Below are 25,532 nucleotides of genomic sequence, written 5' to 3' on the forward strand. Positions count from 1 at the left end.
AAATATTTTTGAAAGTCGTTTATTCAGAAATTATGATATCAGAATCGGTAAATATGTAAAATAAAAGAGTCCTTGCATTCTTGAGTTTTGGAATCCGAACGTTGTTTCCATGGAGCATACACAAGCTTGTGCAGCCATTGGGAACTTGTCCGGAATCCTAAAAAGCAAGATTACAAAAATCTTAAATTATTCCACTCCTCATATTGGAAAACCCTACCCTTTCTTAGTAAAAAATATAAACGTTGAATAATGATTTGAACCCGATGAACGCTTTTTTGTCAACGATTTCATAAAATTTCCACTTATGTAATTGGCTTAAATAAAGATTGATAAGACAGCTGATTGACCATTCGAATAATATTTTTGTGTGTATGAATACATTTTTATTTCGGAGCTCAAAATTCTCATTCTGGCAGACGAAGAACGACAAATGGACGGTTAGAAAACCATCACCCCCCCCCCCCCCCTTCGACACACACACACAAAAAAAATTATTGGTCATAAGAACACATCAAGCCTTCAACAATATGATGGTCAAATAGATTTGGAGGAACACAGAGACATAAGTTCTATTTCTTGTGGGAGTTCAGAAAACAACAAGCCATATCAAGTAAAGCCCCAATACAACCACACAATAAAATTCTAACAAAGACAGCACACGTAAAGAAGAAATATTTCAACGTTCAACATTTATCTCTTACTGTAAACTAAATTTCTCTTAATTGTAATCGGTAATTCACAATTACACACGCACGCGCGCGCACACACACACACACACACACACACACACACACACTAATAGTTTGTGCTTTTTTTTAAACCGAAGAACATCGCAGAAGATATATTATTGGGTTTTAATCGACTGAGCGCATCTACTCCATAATGATACTTATCTTCTTCCAGTGCATTTGATCCACCACCGATGACGGTACGTAGTACGTAGTACCTACTCCTCTGAAAAGACCAATCCGGACAACTCTAACCACAACCACCCTCCCCCTTTCATCCAACTCATCGCATAGACAAGAACAATACCCAAAATAAGCTTTTATCTTCTTATAATAATATTGATGGCAGGTGTGTAGTGTCTACTGTGTACGTAATAACTATACACCCAGAGATAGTCTAGTATTAATATTGGTGAACTTTACGATATTAGTTTATTATTTATTAGCGTCCAGGATTTTCATAACTTCACAAGGTATTAATGTTATCAGTTATCAGCACGTTCAATGTTAATTGACCCGGTGACCCCTCTCTCAAGAAGCAAAGCATTTGTCCGAATAGTAGGTTAAAACTTGCTTTTATAAGAACAATGAAGGAACTATGTCTCTGAAACTTGTATAATTAACGAATGAAAAATGTATAGTCACTGTCCCAGTTCCAGAATAGATGTAGTCCTCTTAAGTGACCTGACCTTGTTTTCTTTGATACGTCAAAGGTTAACGGCTCGAAGGGGATAATACAGAGAGTGAGTGGTAGTCAGGGATAGCAGAAGAATAGCAGTAAGAACACTGTCTTTACTTAATGGGAGCGATATATATTCATGTTTTCGTCCAACCTTGTCATCGATTTGTCATCTTCACATTAGTCTGAAGGAAGTGTGTATGAACAAAGACACAGCGCTTCAAAACAGTGGTATTTGTGGACACAGTAAACAATAATAATAATATGATAATATGCAATTCATCCTCCTCAGTCTGGAACTTTCTCGATATGATCCAAGTGACGAAAAGTGACTCTACAATCAAAATGATCAGATTTATCGTCGTTTTTCGCGCTATAAAATTACAATAGACTTTATATTCAATAAAACACTAATAAGCTTATCCTACATCTCAAATTCCTTGCGACAGATTCATTTGTTTAACACTTAAATTACTGCAAGTTAAATGCGTTTGAATTTGAAAAAGAGGCAGAAGAAGAAGAAGAAGGAAGAGGAGGAGGAGGAGAGGGAAAAGCAGAAGTTGATGGAGAAGGAGAAGGGTGCATATGAGGAGGAGAGGAGGAGGAGGAGGAGGAGGAGGAGGAGGAGGAGGAGGAGGAGGAGGAGGAGGAGGAAAAGAAAGAAGAAGTAGAAGAAGAAGAAGAAGAAGAAGAAGAAGAAGAAGAAGAAGAAGAAGAAGAAGAAGAAGAAGAAGAAGAAGAAAGGTGAAAAGTAAAGCCAACTGGGTAGCTGAAGGATTTCTCTATGGATAATGATTGGCTTGTTTATTAATATTATCTATAATATATCTATTGATTGATTTATTCATGTATTGCTTTGTTTTAATCCCTCTAAGAACAAAAAGAGATTTTGTTGTTAACGTAGTACAGAGCATTCAGTTTTGAAATAAATGTTTTGTACAAGACCCAGTTTATGATTTAATAGGCACTCAATAGAGTTTGACAGAGATTGAATATGGGTATCGTATTCACGACAAGCCGTGTTTTGCCAGCGAGGATTGGTTGTTGTCGAATAATTTCCGTGTATTCGATTGTAAACTTGTAAAGAGAAACCAGATCAAAGGAAACAACAATGAGTGTAAGTGTGTGTGTGTGTGTGTGTGTGTGTGTTTGTTTGTTGTGTATTTGTGCTTGTGCTGGAGAGAGAAGATGGGGCTGTGTGGGATTAAGAGAGGGAGAGAGAGAGAGAGAGAGAGAGAGAGAGAGAGAGAGAGAGAGAGAGAGAGAGAGAGAGAGAGAGATTGTGCTTGGTAAGCATGTTAGTATGTCATTTGTGTATGTTAAATAAGAATTGTCGAAATGCTTTATACAATATGCCCCACTTGACTTGCATTGATTAAGAATGGGTACATATTATCAGTGACATGTTGTGCGGTTATAATGTGGTCGTGTGGTATGACATTCAACTTCGGACCGTAAGGCCCTGGGTTCAATTCCTGCTCTGAGCGGCGCATAGTTTAGTCCATGCAAAGGCTCTTTACTCACATTCTCTCATCGTGTTCGGGTGTAAAATGAGTACCTGGTCGTTAACAGCGTTGTCCAGCAAAAAAAATGTAATATCGCTAAATGGCGTCATGTCTCGTCCTACATGTTATGTTTTGTGGATATAGCACTATATTTATGCACTATTTTTTTGAAGGTGCAAGAACAGAAAGGGCCACCAACATGGTGACATGCACTTGGGCTGTATGAAAGGGAAATCAGTCTATTACCAACCATTGTAAAGCCCATTGATAACGATAAAAATCGAGAAAATGCCCTAAATGAAATGCATGTTTACTCGCATTTAAGTATTGATTTAGCAAACAAAACTGACTTAAACCGGGCCGTTAAAAGTTAAAGACCAACGGCAGGCTAGAAACATTATCCAATCGCTTCCATAATAGGACGTTTCCACTCCATTTCCAGTAGCTGTGAATTTCATAAATACATGTCAACAAGTGTAAACCCCCATTGTTAAATATGTGGTGCCCCATAAATTTTGTGAAGCAATGACGCGAAAAGGCAATTTAGAGATTACAATGACACTTTGTACAGTCATGCTTAGGCTACTCTCAATACTTGCCCAGGGCAAAAGTGACCTACTGACGGATATGTCTTTACTTACTTTACCTATAAATTCATTCCATTTTATTTATGAGCTATTTCATGTAAGTAAAAACAAAAACATCCCCCCCCCAAAAAAAAAAAGAAATATGTTTGTGTGTGTGTGTGTGTGTGTGTGTGTGTGTGTGTGTGTGTGTGTGTGTGTGTAACGTTCGAGTTGGCAGCTCGATAGTGGAAGAGTTTGACTGATAGCGAATAGTCTTTTTTATCCGTGATGCGTCAGATTGTTTTTCTCCCCCCCCCCCCCCCCCCCCCCCCCCCTCATCGTCGATCATTGAGTAGCTGGATCTGCATCGGTTATGATGGAAAAGTCTAAGGATAAAGCACTATGTTAGACAACGAAGTAGGGCTTGATATTATGAAAACATCATCACCACAGCTTCCATTACAAATTATGACACTGATGACAAGTTTCGGGTCACCTAAAATCAAAATCATTGTTGTATGAAAACAAAACACTATTAAATTGTCAAGCATTTCAACAGCAAACAATCTGAATATATCGTGACATTTACAAAAGCCGATTTATGTTATTACATCGACCTGACGGGACCGAGACCAAATGTCACGTGCTCGATTTCGTGCGTCTGTGCATCAAGCGATGATAATATAAATTAGTCTCACACATACTAAGAATGAGAAATTCTTTCGACCTAATTTTAAACAAAGATGTGTTACTTCTTCTGGGTCAAATTTGACGCTAACCATTTCCCGGAAATAAAGATATTCAAATATTCAAATAGTATACACATCCATCGCCGAATAAAAGGATAAAAATGCAATTGCGCATTACAGGTACCATTATGTCCTTTCCTTTTTGTTAAGTGTTGCTATTGATTTGGAACCCTTGCGAAACGCTTTGAGTCTGACGAACTTCTGGGCCTAGTTTAACAGCGTTGCAATGGACGATATTTTTCGTCATTTTTTTATTTTTTTTTTTTTTTTTGAGATTTCCATTACAAAAATGAGCCCATCAGGAATTGGGTTATCAAACCTGTAAATAAGTCCACGTCGCTTTGAGCGTATTTTTTAAATTTACTATAAAACCTCGGGCTTTTGATTATTGTTAGAGCGGCAAGATGCCAAAACCTTTGAGGTGTACATTTCAGTCCTGCAATTAACAATTCAAATGTTTTGCTTCTGATACATAAAGAGTCTATCATAAAAACTCATTTTAGCAAAAGCCAAGTTATTTTAAAATATTAGTTAACTGAATATTTTTGAAAATAATTCTGAGATATTTTTGATGCTGAGCAGAATTCTTTAAAACTTTAAAAATTAGATTATTATTGTATTTTGTCCAAAATAATTTAGAATTGTTTAGAAATGCCTTGTTGGCATTTTGAAAGGCTACTCCTGCCTATCTTTTATATGCAATTTTGAGGGTTATTTGATCATTTGTAAATTTCCAAATCAAAATCATTGATACAATCTAGATCACCCCAACAAATTTTCGTAGTTCCTTGTCTTTTTGTGCAGAGCAAATGTTACAAACGATAGTATGTCAAAGAATCCGTTTCTCGTAATATTTATCCAATCATAAATGCCCAAACCGTTTTCAACCAGAGCACTTGCAGCGATGTGAACCAGGTGTATGCCCTGGGCATAGGATTTCATTGGTGTCATTCATGTTAGTGACTACGCTCTTATTGAAAACGATAGGGTACAATCTAAGGTTAGAATAAAATCGAACACCACCAGGAAAGTTTTGTTGTGGAAGGTATCTTGTCGGATGTGTCTTAAGCGTAAGAATGTGCCAGATTATTGAAATGACATTAAAGATTAAAACCACAAAACAACGATTGCTTTGAGCCGTAAAAAAAGGCAATGATATGGTGAAACGAAGTCAGAGTCAATAATGAAAGAATCATCGTGCTATTTTATTTTGACATGAAACTCACCAAATAAGGAGAAGGATTTCTTTAAGCCAATAAAAAAAAAAAACATTTAAAAAACCCAACAAAATGAAAACAAAAACAAAAACAAAAAAGAAAGAAAAAAAAACGCAATCCAAACCGCAAAAGCAAACAGAGAACAAACTGAAGACTTTCTACTCGGCAACGATCAAGCGACTGGTATCGTCCATATAATCGATATCTTAGTATGAAGGTATTTAATCGATATGAAGACAAGAGCCTATAATATTTGGCACGTAACGTTGTGCCTATTATCGACCATCATTGGTCAAGTCAAAGCATGTGGGAGATTTGTATCATGCAATATGATGCCAATACCACAGTAAACTGTACGCTCGGGCTTCGATATCATTTAACACTGACATAATGAAGCTTATTGTTTCAAATGAATATGTCAGGACAGAATGGGGTTCTTAAAAAATACAAGATATATGTCAGTCACAACACACAGATACTAATGTAGATTTTTTTTTAATGGTTTTCGACAGCATTAGTTGAAATACAACATATTCTTAGGCCCTCGCATTGCCCTATATCCGATTATGAATTCTAGTACACACACCCCTACACACACATACACAAACACACGCGCGCGCGCACTCAGATATATATATATATATATATATATATATATATATATATATATATATATATATATATATCCTCCATCAATAAAGTGAACAACAATCTTAAAGAATTCTCCTTCCAGCATATTATGCGCCGTAGATAAACGTTAAATCTAATAATTCAGATGTGAATAAGAATTATGACATGATATCATTTTTCATTTTGCCTCATAAATTTATAATATTTCCGTATGGAGTATTCAGCAAAGTGCATTATGACGCATATCAAATAATATATATCTAAACCTCTCTAATCTCTAATAACTCTCTCTCTCTCTCTCTCTCTCTCTCTCTCTCTCTCTCTCTCTCTCTCTCTCTCTCTCTCTCTCTCTCTCTCCCGTATTCACACCTGAATTAATAGATTTAACGTTTATCTACGGCGCATAATATGCTGGAAGGAGATTTCTTTAAGATTGTTGTTCACTTTATTGATGGTTTTGGATTTCCAAGAGAGCAGGTTTCCTCCATTGACAAATTTGCCAGTTCAGTATTACATCGGGTAAAAAATAATATGTTGAGGGAGTATTGTTTAACGCTTCCTGTTAAACGTATTTTAAAGGAGGGAAAGGAGGAGGAGGAGGTGGTGGTGGCGGTGGTGTTGGTGGAGGACGAGAACGAGGAGAAGGAAGAGGACGGGAAGAAGAAGAAGAAAAAGAAGAAGAAGAAGAAGAAGAAGAAGAAGAAGAAGAAGAAGAAGAAGAAGAAGAAGAAGAAGAAGAAGAAGAAGAAGAAGAAGAAGAAGAGGAAAAGAAATAAGAACCAGATGAATTAAGCTTAAAGTCAGAATTGGGAGATTTAAGCTGTTTTTAATTCTCTAGAAAAAAAAAAAAAACCCTAATCTCCTCCATTCATTTCAACTCAAAGTGTATAAATTCACTTGGAAATGCAATGAATTTGTATAACTATCAATGTGATCATGTCATAACATACGACTATGTGGTTTTGTCGTATGACACTTGCTTTCGAATCGAAAGATCCAGGGTTCGAGTTCCGCTCTGATCGGTGGAGAAGGCTCTATCCTAAGAGTCCCTCTCCGTATTCAGTTTTAAATTAAGTACCTGACCGTTAACAGTGTCTACGCTCTGGCAGAAACAAATGTATTTTCGCCTTACAGGCGCCATGACTTGTCTTTCATGTTACGTGTTGTTGTTTGCTGTAGACGCCTTGTAAAGTGCTTTGAGCACGTGTATTGGATAATGTGCTATATAAAGGCTCATTATTTTAAATACTCTTTTGAGAATATTCGTTATATTTTAGCTAATATTATCCTCTCCCCCCTTCTGCTTCACGTTTCACGTAGTAGTACGTAGTTTTCCACGCCAGAGAATTGATAGGCCTGAGTTATCTCCCATCTCCGACAGACATAACAAGGCGTCCAAGCAGGTACCTACGTGATTTTACATGAATTCCTTATCAACACGTTTACACTGCAGCCAACAATAGAATCGAATGGTCTGAGGACCGCTAATGAATTTATCTCTTTGTCCATGATTAGTGGACCGTCGACTGTTCCCAATAAGGTGTGGCAATCTAATTATCATTTTAGCATCAGCACGCATTACAAACCGGTGCTGAGTTCGATCGCTCTTTCAGGCTTATTACCATTTTTATATTTTCTTTTTGGGTCACCAAGTAATTAATTCACAATGTGTTCATGTAATACTAATAATAATAATAATAATAATAATAATAATAATAATAATAATAATAATAATAATAATAATAATATGATAATAATAATAATAATAATAATAATAATAATAATAATAATTATTATTATTATTATTATTATATTATTATTATTATTATTATCATTATTATTATTATTATTATTATTATTATTATATATTATTATTGCTATAATAATAATAATAATAATAATAATAATAATAATAATAATAATAATAATAATAATAATAATGATGATGATGATGATGATGATGATGAATTTCACGATAATATAACCATTAAAATGACAAGTTCTTTGTGTAATAAGCCTTTTAATTTTGTGATTGTCCCCGTCAAACACATCTAATGTTTCAAGTTAAATCTACAGTGAAGAATAAGTGTTGCAAGATTCATTTGCGTGCGACTTGCAGAATATATTGCTGGTCCAAATTTGATCGTTGGTGAGTCAAAAGGTTCGTCTATATTGCTTTCCGAGATAGTATTATAGTTAAAATAAATAAGTAATAAGCCTTTAAAAGTTGTGACTTGTTCTCACTTAATCCCTTTTCATGTTGTTCATGTTTTCAAGCTACATAAATCATAGATATAATCCCTAGACCTAGATATTTCTAACAAAGCCCTACCGTGAGCGGAGAAGCCGACTATACTGTGTCACCTGAAATTAACTCTATTTAGCTGAAGAATAATCAAACTGGGCTCTTTGTTACTCATATTTTCCCTCGATTCAATTCAAAATCAATCGATATTTTTAGAAAATATTTCGTATACAAGTGTTAATACATATGCACACAACCAGTATTTCAATGAAGTCCATTTTAAAATCCAATAATCGACCCACGAATTGCAGCGGTCTCATTTTCCATCAAAGTGTGAGATTTATTTTGCCAAATGGATGAGGGAAAGAACCCTAAACCGCAGAGCATCTAGTTGAACGGTGTGTTGTGGAGAAGCTTCCGGGCGGGTTTGCGACAGTACACGAGTGCGGTAAGGAATTTGCGGATTGGGTCGATCGTCATAACATGGTAGTGTGAGCACCATTAGAAGCTGTTGCCAAACGGAAATGGTAGATGTTGGATATCGGTATCGTTGCTTTTATCATTGTAGTTGTCCGGAGCGAGAATTTTCAGATTGTTTTATTGGCGCATTTGTAAATTTGGTTACAAAAACTGCACCACGGTAACTGGTGAGATTCATTAAAAGTGTAAGTGTAGGTAGGGATGGCAAGTTTTCATAATAATCTATCTTGTATTTGTTCCTATATAAAAGCCATTATTACCCTTTCGTTTTCCAAAAATTGTTTTGTACATAATTGCTGAAAATTGCCTTGAAATCCGGGCTATTGCTGTCCATTGTTAAATGCATTGATCGAGTGAATTGCATAAGTTTTGATTGGTCGCCATCACTGAGATGACTACTTTTATCAAAGCAACCACTAAAATAACAACAATTGTAAGCTTCAGGGAACAACCCATTTTATCCTTATTCTTAACTTTACAGATTGTCAGAAGGAATCATAGCTATACTATACTAAAGAATAAAAATATCTTTCACTTTCCCGCTCATTAACAGACCAAAGACCAATGCAGACTTTCCTGCGTATTTTTTTCTTTTGTTTAATTGTAGTTTTTAGGGCATAAAAATATTAGTCCGTATAGTTAAATTTATAGATCAACATTTTACCCTCTCAAGGATTAAATAACACTTCAAAATCCTTTAAAGTATGGAGTCTGGCATCAACTCTCAATTTTAATAAGTTTTAGTGACTTTGAGATGCTCGTGAAGTTCTGAAATTGGAACCAAATTTTCGTAACACTACGAATTTTTCGCAGAAGTAGGCAGGACTGCATATGCAATTGGTACTTTAAAATCTATCTATCTACAACATTGGCTATAATCTCTTCTTTAAAAAAATACAAACATTTACCTTGCAAACAATCAAACGCCTCTAGTCCCTTGTCAAACATTCGTGTTTTAGAACCCACGTTATAAGCGGATCATTTATTGTTGTCAATTTAATGATACCTCTGTTGACATTGTGTCATGCATGATAATGGTAATAGACTAGCTATTTATTTGTTTGAAACCCAAAACGACAAGCCCATTTTTCTTTCTCTGAACCGTTTTCCGGTGGGACTCGACCTCAATCTCATCTGACATGACATCTTGCTGTTTTTCGGCTTTGTGTTCTTGTGACATTATAACACTCGCCTTTGGACGGAAAGGTCCGGGATTCGAGTCCCACTCTGAGCGGCCCATAGCTCATTCCTTGGAAAAAGCTCTTTTCTCGCACTCTCTCACTTCATCCGTGTGTAAAATGAGTGCCAATTGTGTTGTCTCTGTCGGAAAAAAAACTCCACATAATATCGCCTTACGGGTGTCATCTCTTGTCCTACATGTTAAGTGTTGCTGTCGGTCTTGTACAGCGCGTTGATCACGTTAATTGGCTATTGCTCTCTATAAATGCTTAGATTTTATTTTCCTCACTGGGTTAACATTCTGCTTGTGAGCTGCAGACCCATGGTTCGGTCCTACTGTAGGCAGGGCAGATTCCTCAAAAAAAAGCCTCCGTTCACTTTTTCTCACCATGGTAAAGTCTTGTAAGAAATGAGTACCTGACCAGTAACCGAGTGGTCGTGTCTCGCCTTACAAGTTTAATGTATTGTTGTTAGCTTGGGTCCCTTGTCAAGCCCTATAGGAACATGTTGATCTTTCGCCTCAATGGTATAATGTCGGGCTGATTTTGATGCCAGATATTGATTTTATAACTTGGACTTTTGTTTTGTTTCGTTGTTTCGTTTTTCTTTCTTTCTTTTATTTTTGTTTTTTGTTTTTGTTTTTGTTTTTGTTTTTCGTTTTTTGTTTTGTTTTATTCTTTTGATTTTTATATTTATTTATTAATTTATTTTTTTTAATTTTTTTTTGGGGGGGGGGGGGGGTTGGGGGGAAGGGGATGATTGTTTAAAAAGAGACTTGTGCTATTCGTATATAATATTTTGTTGAAGAAAATGAATAAGATTTCATAAAATGATAAAAACTAATTTTTTAAGTGTATGGTCTTTTTAACCCAATATCCTTTTTAAGCCCCCCCCCCCCCCCCCCGAGAATTACTGATTTTATTGATTTGGTCACAACTAGTGACCATCTATTTACATTCATAGTGCCATTCTATTATATGAATATCAACGTTTTTAAAAATCAGACAAACAGTGACATCAATAAGGCAGGGTCATATATTCCACCTTTTCACCTGTTCAAATCATTTTCTTCTACAAACATTTTGTCACAGGAGCACGCAAGCCAACTTTGTTTCTCTGTAAACCTAATATCAAACATCATTGCCGATGATTTTATGTTGAAACGTGATACAAATCAAGTACACCATCGGGTCAGAAGTGTAGTTATAGGGCAATTACATTTCAGTTTGTTTTTGTTTTCCCTTCATGCAAAAATATGTTTCAAGATGATGAAAAAATGTGAACTCTCTCTCTCTCTCTCTCTCTCTCTCTCTCTCTCTCTCTCTCTCTCTCTCTTTCTTTCTTTCGCTCTCCCTTTCTCTTTCAATCTATCTATCCATCTATCTATCTATCTATCTATCTATCTATCTATTTATCTATCTATCTTTCTATCTATCTGTCTGTCTGTCTGTCTATCGCTCTCTCTCTCTCCCTCTCTCTCTCTCTCTCTCTCTCTCTCTCTCTCTCCATTATTATTATCATCATCATCATCATCATCATCATCATCATCATCATCATCATCATCATAACTATTACTGCCCTCGTTGTTAATTTTATATTATGATTGCCATTATCGTTCTTACCGTCCTTACGTTTTTGTTTATTTTGATCATGGCCGACTAAAACTTTATTGATCGTAAGGAGCTGTAATTTGCATCATAGCTCTATTAATATATGATGATGAAGGCTTTTATCACTATTTCTCTGTATCATGTAACATCAATCATTTAGCTGTGTTTTCATTTTGTTTATATTGATCTAACACAGCAACGGTGTATTTGTCCTTCAATGAAGCGGATGTTCGACACATTAAGCAAGATGGTACGTTACAGCGTAACCCCATTAATCCTATAAAGTCATATATACTAAAGTTATAAATATGAAAATATATAAAATGAATTTCACGGCATTACTCTGCACTGTACGATTCATGATTTTTCATATAATATATTCCCCAGCAGGCCATATGGAACCATATTTCCATTTTATACAGTACCTGTTAGGTGTCTTATTTGTTATAACACTCTTACGATATCCTTTAATGCTTTATCATTCACACTTGATTCGAGTGGGGTAATGTGTATAAAATGCTTTGCCCAAGGTCACAACTTCGGGGGCAGAATGTTCTACGATCACTGTCACCCATTGTGTCACTGACCACGTTTACCATTGTTTGCATTTTTGTGTCACAAGTAAAGATACCATACCACTGTGCCACCGTGTCACAAAGTGTGTTACAGTTTACTGATAAATAATATTCTTTTGTTTTCTCTGTCATTCCACTTTATCATCGCGTCGAAATTATTGCATTTCCTTATAGATCGATATTGAAGATTACTATTTACACAGTTTGATAATTTTAATTTCTAGGTTCTGTGGTCTACATATTATCGTATCGTGTGGTTTCGTTTAAGGGCTTCCAGAAACTTTAAATGCTCCGTGTTATTTAATCTCATAATTTGACACGTTTAGACGTTTTCACAACTGAGTTAGATTTACTTTGTGAAAAGATAGACCATGATCTGTTTTAGATAACTGGGTAGTTTTATTTAGGTTTTAGGTCTTACAAAAAAGGAAGACATGCCAAAAAACTAAAAACGCTACTGTATGGATATATAAAATACGTGTATACAATCTGATGTATTGTCTGTACAAGTAAAGATATAGGGAATGAGATTAGCGGAAAGGTAGCGTCCCTTGATTGGACGTCACCCATAGTCTGTGACGTCACCGGCGGAAAAGTTATTAGAGAGAGAACGCCATGTTGGTTGTGCGCATGCGTCTCTCGTCCTCAGACAATACATCAGATTGTATACACGTATTTTATATATCCCTACAGTAGCGTTTTTAGTTTTTTGGCATGTCTTCCTTTTTTATAAGACCTAAAACCTAAATAAAAGTCAAGCGAGGACGAGGGACGCATGCGCACAACCAACATGACGTTCTCTCTCTAATAACTTTTCCGCCGGTGACGTCAAAGACTGTGGGTGGCGTCCAATCAAGGGACGTTACTCTTCCGCTAATCTTATTCCCTATATATGTTAGTTTCATTTCGCGAGACAAGTCACAGCATATAAACCGATAAGTTCGAATTAGGAAATTATACAAAACGTTTTCAATATTCCATTCAATGAAATAGATAAAAACAATAAGAGGGTTCTGGTGACTTTACACGTAAAGGTCCAAGATCGATCCCAGCTGCTGAAAACGAGATTTTTTTATCCCCCTTGTCCACCCAGCTGTGGTTGAGTAGCTGGGTATGTTAGATCTAGCAGAAAGTATTTTGCGATAGAATAGCATCCTATCCAAAGGGAAACAAGCAATTGATATTGTCCGTTTCAAGAAAAAGAAACAGGGATAAATTACAGTTCCATGGGCCTTATAACTTTGAAGGATTCCCTTTTTTTTCATTTATCACAATCCAGAATAAATCGTATCTTATTTGTTTAAATACTTATATACAGATTGAAAGGTATTGGCAAACATTGGAAGTTGCGATTCATACTGATTTATATTCTATAAATTGTAAATTACATTCTATGTGTTTCTCCCACATTGCGTCATCTGTGGATCTAAACAATACCAATAGTTGATTACCAATTAGAAGTAGTAACGATTGGAATGATTCGATGTGCCCAGCTATTGATTTTAAATTATTGATTTCTATTATTATGTTTTGTACTGGATGAAAGGAGTTCATTACGGGTGTGCACACGAAAGAAGCAGGGATGTCAAACAAAAAGGTTGTCCGAGTTTTTCTCTAACTAGTAGTAGTAGTGGTAGTAGTAGTAGTTGTAGTAGTAGTAGTAATAGTAGTAGTAGTAGTAGTAGTAGTAGTAGCAGTTATAGTAGTAGTATAGTAATAGTAGTAGAAGTAGTAGTAGTAGTAGTAGTAGTAGTAGTAGTAGTAGTAGTAGTAGTAGAGTATAGTAGTAGTAGTAGTAGTAGTAGTTAGTAGTAGTAGTAGTAGTAGTAGTAGTAGTAGTAGTAGTAGTAGTAGTAGTAGTAGTTGTGAGTAGTAGTTGTAGTAGTAGTAGTAGTATAGTAGTAGTAGTAGTAGTAGTAGTAGTAGTAGTAGTAGTAGTAGTAGTAGTAGTAGTAGTAGTAGTAGTAGTAGAGTTAGTAGTAGTATAGTAATAGTAGTAGAAGTAGTAGTAGTAGTAGTAGTAGTAGTAGTAGTAGTAGTAGTAGTAGTAGTAGTAGTAGTAGTAGTAGTAGTAGTCAATGATTAAGGGAATCCTTGGTTACTGACCATAATTTGATTGCATACTTTTCTGATAGAACTCAAACTTGAAAACACTATTTTTATGCCTGGTTATACATCCTAACATTAAAAATCAAGATAAATTGGGCGTAAGCAAGTAAAAGTTGGCATGTCAAATTAATGTGAATAGGGATAATTATACCACGAATATTGACTATGACACTTATTTGTGTATTGAATAATTAATACTCAATATTATCATATTAACAATGAATGAAATTTGATAAATTGTATCTAGGCATGAAAGGTTTAAAGAGCATTTAAAGGTTTTTAAAACCTATTTATTAGCTCTTAAACGATACGATACGATAATTAAAGCAAAAAAAAAAAATATTAGAAAGAGAGTAAGACATGTAATAATTGGGTGTAAGTTTTCCATTATTTTCTCAGGGTTTTGTGAACTATCTCGTAATGTACATGGGTTTTGTTGGGTGGTTTTTAAAATGTGTAAAAATATGACAAAAATTAAAGACCCTTTTACATCAAATAGTAATGTCTTTCCTATTCAATATTATCTTTTCTGACTATTTTCTTAGTTAATTCACATAATACATTGTTATGATTGGTAAAATTTAAAACTGAGTAAAACGTATACAAAAAAATGCGACCCACTTCAACAATCTGGAAAAATAGATGAAACATTTCTGATTTATGCCTAGCTCACCATTCATAAGAAGCCCCAAAAATCATCTTGGTGGATTTAACATTACTTTTCTTTTCATTGTGGTTGGTACTCGCTAAAAACAATATTAAATGTTGTCCTCCGAAGAGATTTTAAAGGGCCACGCTTGAATCTACTCCAAACTTAGAACATTTTACTAATATGTATGTTGATTATAAAAATAGACAGACCGTCATAGGCTTAAATTCTGACCTCGTGTTTATATTATATAAAATCACAGCGCAGATACCAAATTGACAAATTTGGGGAGCAGGCACTGGTGTAAGGTGTAATATAAAAGTCCGAAAAGCTAGGTATAATACAGTGCCAGACAAGGCAGACTAATTTTTGGGAGATGTTTTGTCTTTTATTATATTATGTTTCTTTCTAATTTGTCTAGCGCGGTTTCATACACACTTTTTGAGATTTTTAGCTCAGATACCACACGGCATCATAGTACATTTCGAAGTCTTTGTGTAGGTGTAGTTTCTCTAAAAATAGACTGCAGAATCATCTAGCGGGCGAATATCAATAAGGAATTGATAACATAAAAATAAACTTCCATTTATTCATCCCACCGGGGACATTTGTCTATAGATAGTATGCAGATGACGTCACTCAGGCCTTTGTTATTGTTTTTGCCATCCGCGTTTGTGAGTTGTTCTCACTAAACTATATTAACCAGACTATAAAAGTTCATGGTTACACAGAGTTTGTGTGTTGGTCCGTTATACTTCCGGATGGCAATGTTGTGAACTCCTTGGCCAAGCGCATTCTAGTCTATCTATAGGGCAGCTATTTGAACTCGGTTCCTTTCTGGTACGAAGCAATGATTGTCCCGCTGAGCCACGCTGTCCCTTTTTCTGCCTGTCTGTTAACAAACACTTAAAAAACGTTAATAGCATTCCAGCTATAGAGGAAAATTGAGTTTGTGTAGCTGCTATAGCCTTCGCTTCGGAATGTCTGGTTCATTTTTCCCCTCAAAGCTTCTTCAAGACAGACACAAGGGGAATTTACCGCCACTAATGTCAATAAAAAGAGTTATAAAATCTTGAATGAATTTACACTGTGTTGTTTGTTAACTAAATATTTTTTTAAGCAGTAAGAATTAGCCATACACTGAGAGGTAAACATAATGCTAAAATAAATATTGAAAAACACAGTCAACGGTGAAAGATGAAATTCTCAAAAGTAGTAAAGGATAAATCAGTGAGAAAATAATATACGTGGAAAAATATTAATCCCCCCTCCCCCCAAACAGATACATACACAAACAAACACACACACACACACACACACACACACACACACACACACACACAAAACAAATACAAAAAAAGTCTGCTACTTGAGCATTTGAGCATTTATAATATTAGAGTACTTTGTCCATTAAGCATGTTCAACGCGCTTTACAGTGGTCCCTAGCCTACAGCAACGCTTAACCTGTAGACGAGATGAGACTTTTGGGCGTGTATAATCCTTTGTTTTTATCGGACCGAGACAATGTTGTTAACGGCCAGGTACTCATTTTAACAGGAGTACGGTAAGAGAATTGTAGTTAAGAGCTTTTACCAAGGACTCAACTATACGCAGCTCAGATCGGATCTGGAACCTTGGACCTTCCGATCCGAAGACGAGTGTCATACCACAAGACCACACGCCGCAGGACTTCGAATCACTTTGAGTACATGCATACTTACCAGCCGGATCATGTGGTCTTCTGATTTCTAAGAATCCACCGCGCACACACACACACACACACACATATATATATATATATATATATATATATATATATATATATATATATATTATATATATATATATATATATATATATATGCGCTTCACTAAATAATCACAACATTGCCATCCAGAAGTATAACGGACCTTGAACGTTTATAGTCTGGTCAATGCGCTTAGTGAGAATTACTCATAAAATGGATGACAAAAAACAACAACAAAGTCCTATGTGTCGTCAACTCTGTTCTATAGAAAGTTCGAAGATGACGTCACTCAGGTCTTTGTTATTGTTTTTGCCATCCGCGGTTATGAGTAATGCTCACTGAACTGTATTAACCTGTCTATAAACGTTCACGGATACACACAGTTTTGTGTGTTGGTCCGTTATACTTCCGGATGGCAATGTTATGAGCTTCTTAGCCAAGCGCATACTATCTATAAAACACGTATATATATATATATATATATATATATATATATATATATATATATATATATATATATCATTATGTTATGAACAATGACGCTTAAACTTTTACACTGACATTGCACGGTCTATGCCTTTTTAGATTATTTGTGCAGACCTACTTACTTGAACTTGAAAAAGTTTGTAGTTTTAAGGGGTAATAACATAGTAGACATCCTTTATACGCTAAAATACTACTTTAAACTCCACTTAAGCGCTTTGTGATGTTTTATTCATGGAAAGCTCTCAACAAGTATCATTCAACATCATTATTATTATTATTATTATTATTATTATTATTAGTAGTAGTAGTAGTAGTAGTAGTAGTAGTAGTAGTAGTAGTAGTAGTAGTAGTAGTAGTAGTAGTAGTAGTATCATTATTATAAATAGATAAGCGGAGAGAGAGAGAGAGAGAGAGAGAGAGAGAGAGAGAGAGAGAGAGAGAGTATTGTTATTATTATTATTATCTATATACTACATGTACACCAAAACCTTGTTATCAAGAAGTTTAATTAAATCAAAAATATTTACGTAGTTCTCAAGTGGGAGCTGAACATTTGTGGTACTGCGAAATGTTCATAGTAGTAGGCAGGTCTATATGTGCAAATGAACAAAGTGAAAGATGTTCAAAATACGAGGGTTTACAGTTTTGGCTAGTCATGCATGGAATCAAACCTAAGACAATTTAAGCTCCCGAAAAAATGCGCAATCTATCACTCTAAAGGAAGCGCTCATTCACATTCCAAAATCAGAAATATACATTCGTGAGCAATATCAACTAAACATGCTCAAGGTGACTTACAATGAATCCCAAGCCAGTAATAAGATTGAACGAGACAAGTCATGTAGGGTGCTATCATAATTTATTTTCGACGGAAACAGCGATGTTACCGGCCAAATATACCTGAGTATGGTGAGAAAAGGTGAGTATAGAGCCTTTTCCAAAGGATTCAACTATGAGATGCTCACTTTGAATCTGAACCTTTGATCTTCACACAATTAGACCACATAATTGCATATAATAAACATGATTTAACTTTTTTTTAAATTTTGATTAAAACAAAAACTCATTTCCCCTCCTTTTTTGGTGTTTATTGGGGGAAAAAATCTACTTATCATCCCGATGATAATTACGCAATCTTTTTGTTTCAGTACCTTTAATTTTGACACTAAAAGGTGGTTCTTTTTTTTTAAATGACAAGTGATAAAAGGAGAAGAAAAGAGAAAATAACCAACAATAAAGATTGTAAACAACTTACTGGATTTCTGTGAGTTGTTACCAATCAATTATCCCTTCCAATTGTCAGATCACATGTTAGCTATAGGAAACAAAATTAATTCCTTGTTGAACCACGCCCAACTGCCGAAACAATCGTGTCGAATTTTTTTTTTTACAGGTATCTAATTCCGAAGGTTTCTTCTTTGAATTATTTCGTTTCTTCTCTTTCTCTTTTATTTTAACCTTGCTCGAAAATGTCTTGAAATTTGGGAAATATTTACCACGTCAACAAACGGTTAAAGTGACGTTTTATTTCCATTTATTCATCACAAGAAAAGAGAAAAAGAACAAACAATAAACACATCAGCAGGCAGTTTCAATAAACACATTTACACCGGTAAGGCAAGCACGGCAAGCAAGCAGGTAAATATTGGAGACGAAAAGGTATGAAGACGAGAGAGTTATGGGCCTTGATGAGTATTACGTCCCCTGGCTAGCCGGCCCTCAAACTACTCTTCGATCACTTAAAGCGATCAGCGGATTGGTCACATGATCTCAATCTTTCCGTTGTTATCAGAACACTCCCTTCCTTCTTTCAACACACCGCCCTTATCAATCATTCTACATTACTTTAAATAATGGACTGATATGATCTCTTCGATCTCCACTGCATTTTTAAAAAGCGAGTTCCCTAAATACATTCAGCTCGAGTAGCATCACTTCTTCCCGGATTGTGTATCGTGAAACAGAGAAGTGTAATTGCTCGCCACCCTCAGGATAGGACATCGATCTCTTCCTAATTGGAAGATCAGAAAAAAGTGTGTATGATTTGTCTCTTCCGGATTTGAAACAACATCCAACAGATTGATGAATGAATAGTGAATTTTTTGTTTTGTTTTTTCTTTTCTTTTCTTTTCTGTCCTTTTTTTTTTTTTTTGGGGGGGGGGGGGGGGGGGGGGGGGGGTGGCTTTAGCGGAGCCTGGACAAAAAAATGAATTGATAACTTCAGACTCTGGTAAAAAATTGAGCCTTTGTGTCACCTAACATTTATACTAGTTTATTGTCGTCACAGAATATAATGCCAACAATAACAATTCGTTTAATATTTTCCATCTTTAAAACCTTTATGTCGATAATCTTGCTTTGAAATAAGAACACCAATAATTGTTTACGATTTATTGTTTTCTGAATTGTGTGGTAAGATTTTATGGTATGTGATGGACATGTGCGTGTGTGTGGACATGGGCGTATGTGATATGTGTGTTTGTGTGTGTGTGTGTGCGCGCACACACACACACCACGCGATTTTCCACCCCATCACCCACCCTTTGTTCACTTCTCTTCTCTGTCTATCAGTTACAAGCACGTGTTAAGTATTTTTGTCATCCCAGGACTCCCTGTAAAGCGCTTAAGTGGGTGGACATTGCGCTCTTAAGTTCTTTTATATTACTCATAAGATCTTTCAATTCAAGCTTACAATGTTTACCCTTTGGTTTTCTTGGGAGGTGAAAACAATGACGTGTTTTAAAAATGTTTGACATTTATCATAAAATTGCTTTGTAATACAGCCATTTACGAGATCCGCAGAACCAGAACCTACTCTTGAAGCTGCAATGTGAATATAAAAGAAAGTGACTTTTAAAAGCTACTAATTTGTTTTATTTATTTTTTTACATTATTTGGAGAAAATTGTCAATTGGTCATTTATTTACTGAGTTAATAGGGAAATTGCATGTCTCATTTGCCTTTGCGCGACTTTGTGGTCTTGTGGTATGACACACGCTTTCAGATCGGAAGGTCCTGGGTTCGAGCCTTGCTCAGGGCATAGTTGAGTCCTTGGAAAAGACTCTTTAATCACATTCTCCCACCGTACTCATGTGTAAAATGATTACCTGGATGTTAACAGTGTTGTCCCTGTCGGAAAAATGGTATTATCGCCTAACAGGCGTCATGCGTCGTTCTACAGGTTATGTGTCGCTGTTGGCTAGGGACCCCTTGTAAAGCGCTTTGAGCACATTTTGTGGATATTGTGCTATATAAAAGGCTAAAAAAAGGCACAATAGAACAATTTCCTGATTGTTTTGGAGAATTAATTTTTCCATTGTGATTTCCAGCGTCCAGTGGATTAATATAAACGCATTATCTATATAGGTGTCAGAAAGTAGGTTTTGAGAGTCAATTCCTCATAGTATGTAAACATTACTTGATATCACATGATAAACCAGCATTTTGGACAAAAACAATTAAGCGTAGTTATCGTAAAGACTCTTCTTCCTCATCAAACTGACTGACACTGTCAGACAGAACAAAACAACAACAACAACAAAAAAGAAAAAGCAGAATAAAGGAAAGAATTATGGGGTACCTTCCTGATAGTTTATTGTGAATCTTTAAAATGTCTCATTATTGCTCAGCAGCTTGAAATCTGCAGTTGTTCCATAAGCGGAGTTATTTGGGAAAAACTTAGTAAGCTTGAGTAAAGTTAACTTACTAAATTATTACTGGATGGAAACTGGTGGAGGGAGCAATGTGTGTGTGTATATATATATATATATATATATATATATATATATATATATATATATGTGTGTGTGTGTGTGTGTTTGTGTGTGTGTGTGTGTCTTTGAAGGCGGTTGAAATGTTCTTGCATATTTATGGATGTGAACCATAGCCCTACTATAATACTCTTTTAGTACCCATACCGTTCGCGTTGAAGTATGACACTAAACCTACGGCTATGTGGTCTAGTGGTATGACACTCGCTTTCGGATCGGAAGATCCTGGGTTCGAGCCTCGCTCGGCACATAGTTGAGTCCTTGGAAAAGGCTCTTTACTCACATTCTCTCACCGTACTCAGGTGTAAAATGAGTACCTGGCCGTTAACAGCGTTGTCTCTGTCCCAATTTTTTTTTGTAATATCGCCTGACAGGCGTCATGTCTCGTCCTACATGTTATGTGTTGCTGTTGGCCAGGAGGGACCCCTTGTAAAGCGCTTTGAGCACGTTTAGTGGATATTGCGCTATATAAAAGCTCTTTTTTTAAAAAAACCTACCGAGCAATCAGGACAAGTATATGATTTTTAATAAAAACATACCAAAACAAAATACGAATATTTGATTCCATCATTCTTTTCTCATGTAGTGGATTAAAGTAACAGTGATATTGTCCAAAGAAGACTTGATAAAAAAGACCTATCAGTAAATCGATGCATACGATTAACCAGTTAAATGTTAAACTCTGGAAAAACACGCAGTTAAAAATTTGGCCAGAGAACTTGTCCTTCAAATATCGATCGATTGAAATGACCTGCACCTTGGCTAAAACTCCCAAGTACGACTGCTTACTGGTTAAGTATTCAGTAAAAGAATGCATGCGATATTAAAAGGCCTAAACTGCCGTAGTCTGGAAAAACTCATATTTTAAAATTTGGCCATAAAACTCGTCCTTTAAATATCGATCGATTTAAATGACCGTCAACTTGGCAAAAAAGAAACTCTCAAACCTGGGACTTCACGAAGTCCCAGATTTGAGAGTTTCTTTTTTGCCAAGATGACGGTCATTTAAATCGATTGATATTTGAAGGACGAGTTTTATGGCCAAATTAAAAAAATATGGGTTTTTCCAGATTTCGACAGTATAAATCTCACAGATCGATCACACGAATACATCAGTTCCAAAAGAATGTCATGTGTCTGATCCCAAAAGACCATAAATATCACAGGGTTGAACAGTTAAAGTGGCTGATTCTAGAGATGGCTTAAATCAGACCTGCCTACTACGACGAAAAGTCCTTAGAACTTAGAACTACGATTTTTCGGCTCTAACCTCTAACGTGCGGATATGTGGTCTTGTGGTATGACACTCGCTTTCGGATCGGAAGGTCCTGGGTTCGAGCCTCGCTCGGCGCATAGTTGGGTCCTTGGAAAAGGCTCTTTACTCACATTCTCTCACCGTCCTCAGGTGTAAAATGAGTACCTGGCCGTAAACAGCGTTGCCTCTGTCGGAAAAAAAAATTGGGTGTCATGACTCGTTCTACATGTTACGTGTTGCTGCTGGTCAGGGACCCCTTGTAAAGCGCTTTGAGCACGTTTAGTGGATATTGCGTTATATTATAGAAGCTCAATATTTTTTTATTTGAAAACTATATAACGATTTTTGATTCAATGAAACTTCTTGAAAGCGAAGTTCTGGTGCCAGAGTTGTATATAGAGAAGGTTAAAGCAATACTTTCATATAATTAAGGACAAGTTTGTGATTTAATTGAGCTTTCATCTAGCGCAATATACACTGAACGTGCTCAAAGCGCTTTACAAGGTGTCCCTGGCCAACAGCAACATTTAACATATAGGACATGTTAGGCAATATTACATTTATTTGTTTTTCGGACAGAGACAACGTTGTCAACGGCCAGGTACTCATGCTACACCTGAGTACGGTGAGAGACTGTGAGTAAAGAGACTTATTCAAGGACTCAACTATGCGCCGAGCGAGGCTCTAACCCAGGACCTTCCGATCCGAAAGCGAGTGTCTTACCACAAAACTGCATAGCCGCATTTATAAGGGTAGTTATAATGTATACTATGTTATTACCCCTTGTTATAATGTATACTATGTTATTACCCCTGAAAACTACGATATTTTCAGATTTAAAATTGGTAGGTCTGTTTAAAGCCAAATATTAGCTCTTGCTGTGGTGATCGGCTAGGAGGCAATGGGATCACCCAGCCGTTCAATGCCCCATTGTAAATTGTGGTTGTCATCTATGTTTACTTTCGATCCATCTGACCCTTCGATACGTACGGCCTTTGTTGTTGGTAAGTCACCAACACAATGGACACCGATTAGTGTATTCTGCGTGGTGTCGTCCGCGGTATGATTGTTATTGAAAACAGGGTGATGTTTCTCTTGGCAATGAAATGATGTGTAATGGGAATAACACGTTGGTTCTCTTGTTATATGAGGCGTGCTGAGAATGGACACGTTTTGAATGCACTACTGTACATCGAATGTTTATGATTTTTGAAACTATTAGATAATGGTTTTTTTTTTTTTAAACCATTAATGATCCTGTTAGTGCCGTGGTAAAAATAAAATTATCGAAAAATGTGACCCACATACCCCCCCCCTCCCCTTGCCTGTCGGATAGCCAGGTCTGTTAAATCTGCCGTGGGGAAGTACTTTGCGATGGACTAGACTACAATTGCTATTGCCCGTTTCACGCTATAGAAACCGGGATAGACTCAGGCTCTATGGGCCTAATGGCTCTGACGGACTGAAAACGGTATTAAATCGAGCTGAAATAAATGCCGAAAATTGAATTCACAATTTAAAAATATATGACAGTTTGCTGAAATACTCTTATATATACGATCTATTAAGGAGAATGACCGTGGTATTCTAAAAAATTGGCCGGAAATCTCGTCCTTCAAATATCGCTCGGTTTAACTCTCTCCTTACCGATCCTTTTCAGTATTTCCCAAAATGGCAGGCTTACCCAGCAGAAAAATTGATTTTTTTAAAACTCAAATATTCTTTCTACAAAACAACTTTATGTTCTTATTGATTAAAAAAAGATCATTTTTCAAAGTTTGTGATGTACGAAATAAATCTGAATAAGAAAAATGTATATTGTATCGTAACAAATGTGACGATATTGCTGTAGGTGGTCAGGAGAGGGTTAAATGACCCTCATCTTGGCAAAACTCTCAAACCTGAGACCTCGCAGGGAACCTCGATTGAGAGTTTTGCCAAGATGAGAGTCATTTAAATCGATCGAAATTTAAAGGATGAGTTTTTTGGCCAAATTTTTTAATGCGTGTCTTTCCATAGTACGGCAGTTAACTGGTGAAATAGCTGCAAGAAGACTAAATCTCAATTTTCTGATTATTCTAACTTTCATTTTACTCTTTGGTCTGTAATTCAGACCGATAGTTTTGTAACCACAGGTCACATATGAAACAAACATCTTTTTTAACTTGAGCTTTTATAGAGCGCAATATCCTTTAAACGTGCTCAAATCGCTTTACAAAGGGTCCCTGACCAATAGCAACACGTAAAATGTAGAACGACACTCCACGCCCGCTAGGCGATATTACAATTTTTCTTCCCACATAGACAATGCTATTAACGGCCAGGTACTCATTTTACAAAGATTCTTTTCCAAGGACTCACCTATGCGCCAAGCGAGGCTCGAACCCAGGACCATCCAATCCGAAAGCGAGTGTCATACCACAAGACCACATAGCCGCACAATATGACCTGGGAAAATTTTTAACAAATCAGCAGCCTAGTATTTTACTGACTTATAGAAATATGCCTTTTTGAATAGTGAATTCCTACTGTACCACCATGTCAAACGCGCTTTACATTTTACTTTCCTTCCTGTGCTCCATAAGTAGCTTTATAATCAAAATGCAATTTTACAAACAGTGCAAGTCTTGTTTCTGGTTTGAGCCTATCTTTTGTGTATTAGCACTCTCATAATATCTGTAACAGGTTGTAGTATGGCAATCGCTAATATCTTAATTGAGTGAAGTGTTTAGTTGCAAAGTCCCAGGTTTAAGAGTTTTTGCCAAGACAAGAGTCGTTTTAATAGATCAATATTTGAGGTACCTGTTTTCTAGCCAACTTTTTAAATATGCGGATTTTATTTTTCAGAGTACGACTGTATTGGTATCTGGCACTAACCGCGCTCAACGTGGCTTGATTTTGCAAACTGCATTTGGATTGACTAGACACCTATCATAAAAGTTCTCAATCAGATGATGTGTCCGAACCACCGTGAGGCACTGGTTGTGTTAGTTGTAATCTCGTAATCTCTACTATTCTCCATTCTCTTTCCTTTTCTGATACTGTTTTAATTAATGTCATATTGACGATTACCATTTCACTTTATTAGTGAGGACCCTTTAGAGTGTCGTTGTATAGTAGTAGTAGTAGTAGTAGTAGTAGTAGTAGTAGTAGTAGTAGTAGTAGTAGTAGTAGTAGTAGTAGTAGTAGTAGTAGTAGTAGTAGTTAGCCTCGCAGTCAGAATGACGCTTGCTGAGAATTGTGGGATTGAGTCATAGTCGATGAGTATAGCATGTTAATTGTTTCCATTGGTCACGGTTCTGGGCCAAAGTTTTGAGGATATCAGGATCTTATTGTGACTTTAGTACGGAGGG

The 25,532-nt window shown here is 36.1% G+C and overlaps 1 protein-coding gene across 3 annotated transcripts in view; it reads right to left on the minus strand.

Annotated features, from left to right (window-relative positions):
• LOC144972763 (uncharacterized) overlaps positions 1-18,868 on the minus strand; it is a 62,555-nt gene extending 43,687 nt beyond the window's left edge. Inside the window, exons 1-2 of one of the 3 annotated variants that reach the window (XM_078914375.1) lie at positions 18,763-18,789; positions 18,410-18,469 (exon numbers count right to left, since the gene is read on the minus strand). The gene's annotated coding sequence lies outside the window, so the exon portion shown is untranslated. Of the gene's footprint in view, positions 1-18,409 lie in introns of all 3 variants that reach the window. The other 2 variants (XM_078914377.1, XM_078914376.1) reach the window with 2 other exon arrangements.
• Between the last annotated feature and the right edge of the window lie 6,664 nt (positions 18,869-25,532).

Source organism: Berghia stephanieae, chromosome 5 (assembly GCF_034508935.2).
Source record: "Berghia stephanieae isolate SIO BIC M18660-M18661 chromosome 5, UCSD_Bste_1.3, whole genome shotgun sequence".
NCBI lineage: Eukaryota > Metazoa > Mollusca > Gastropoda > Nudibranchia > Aeolidiidae > Berghia > Berghia stephanieae.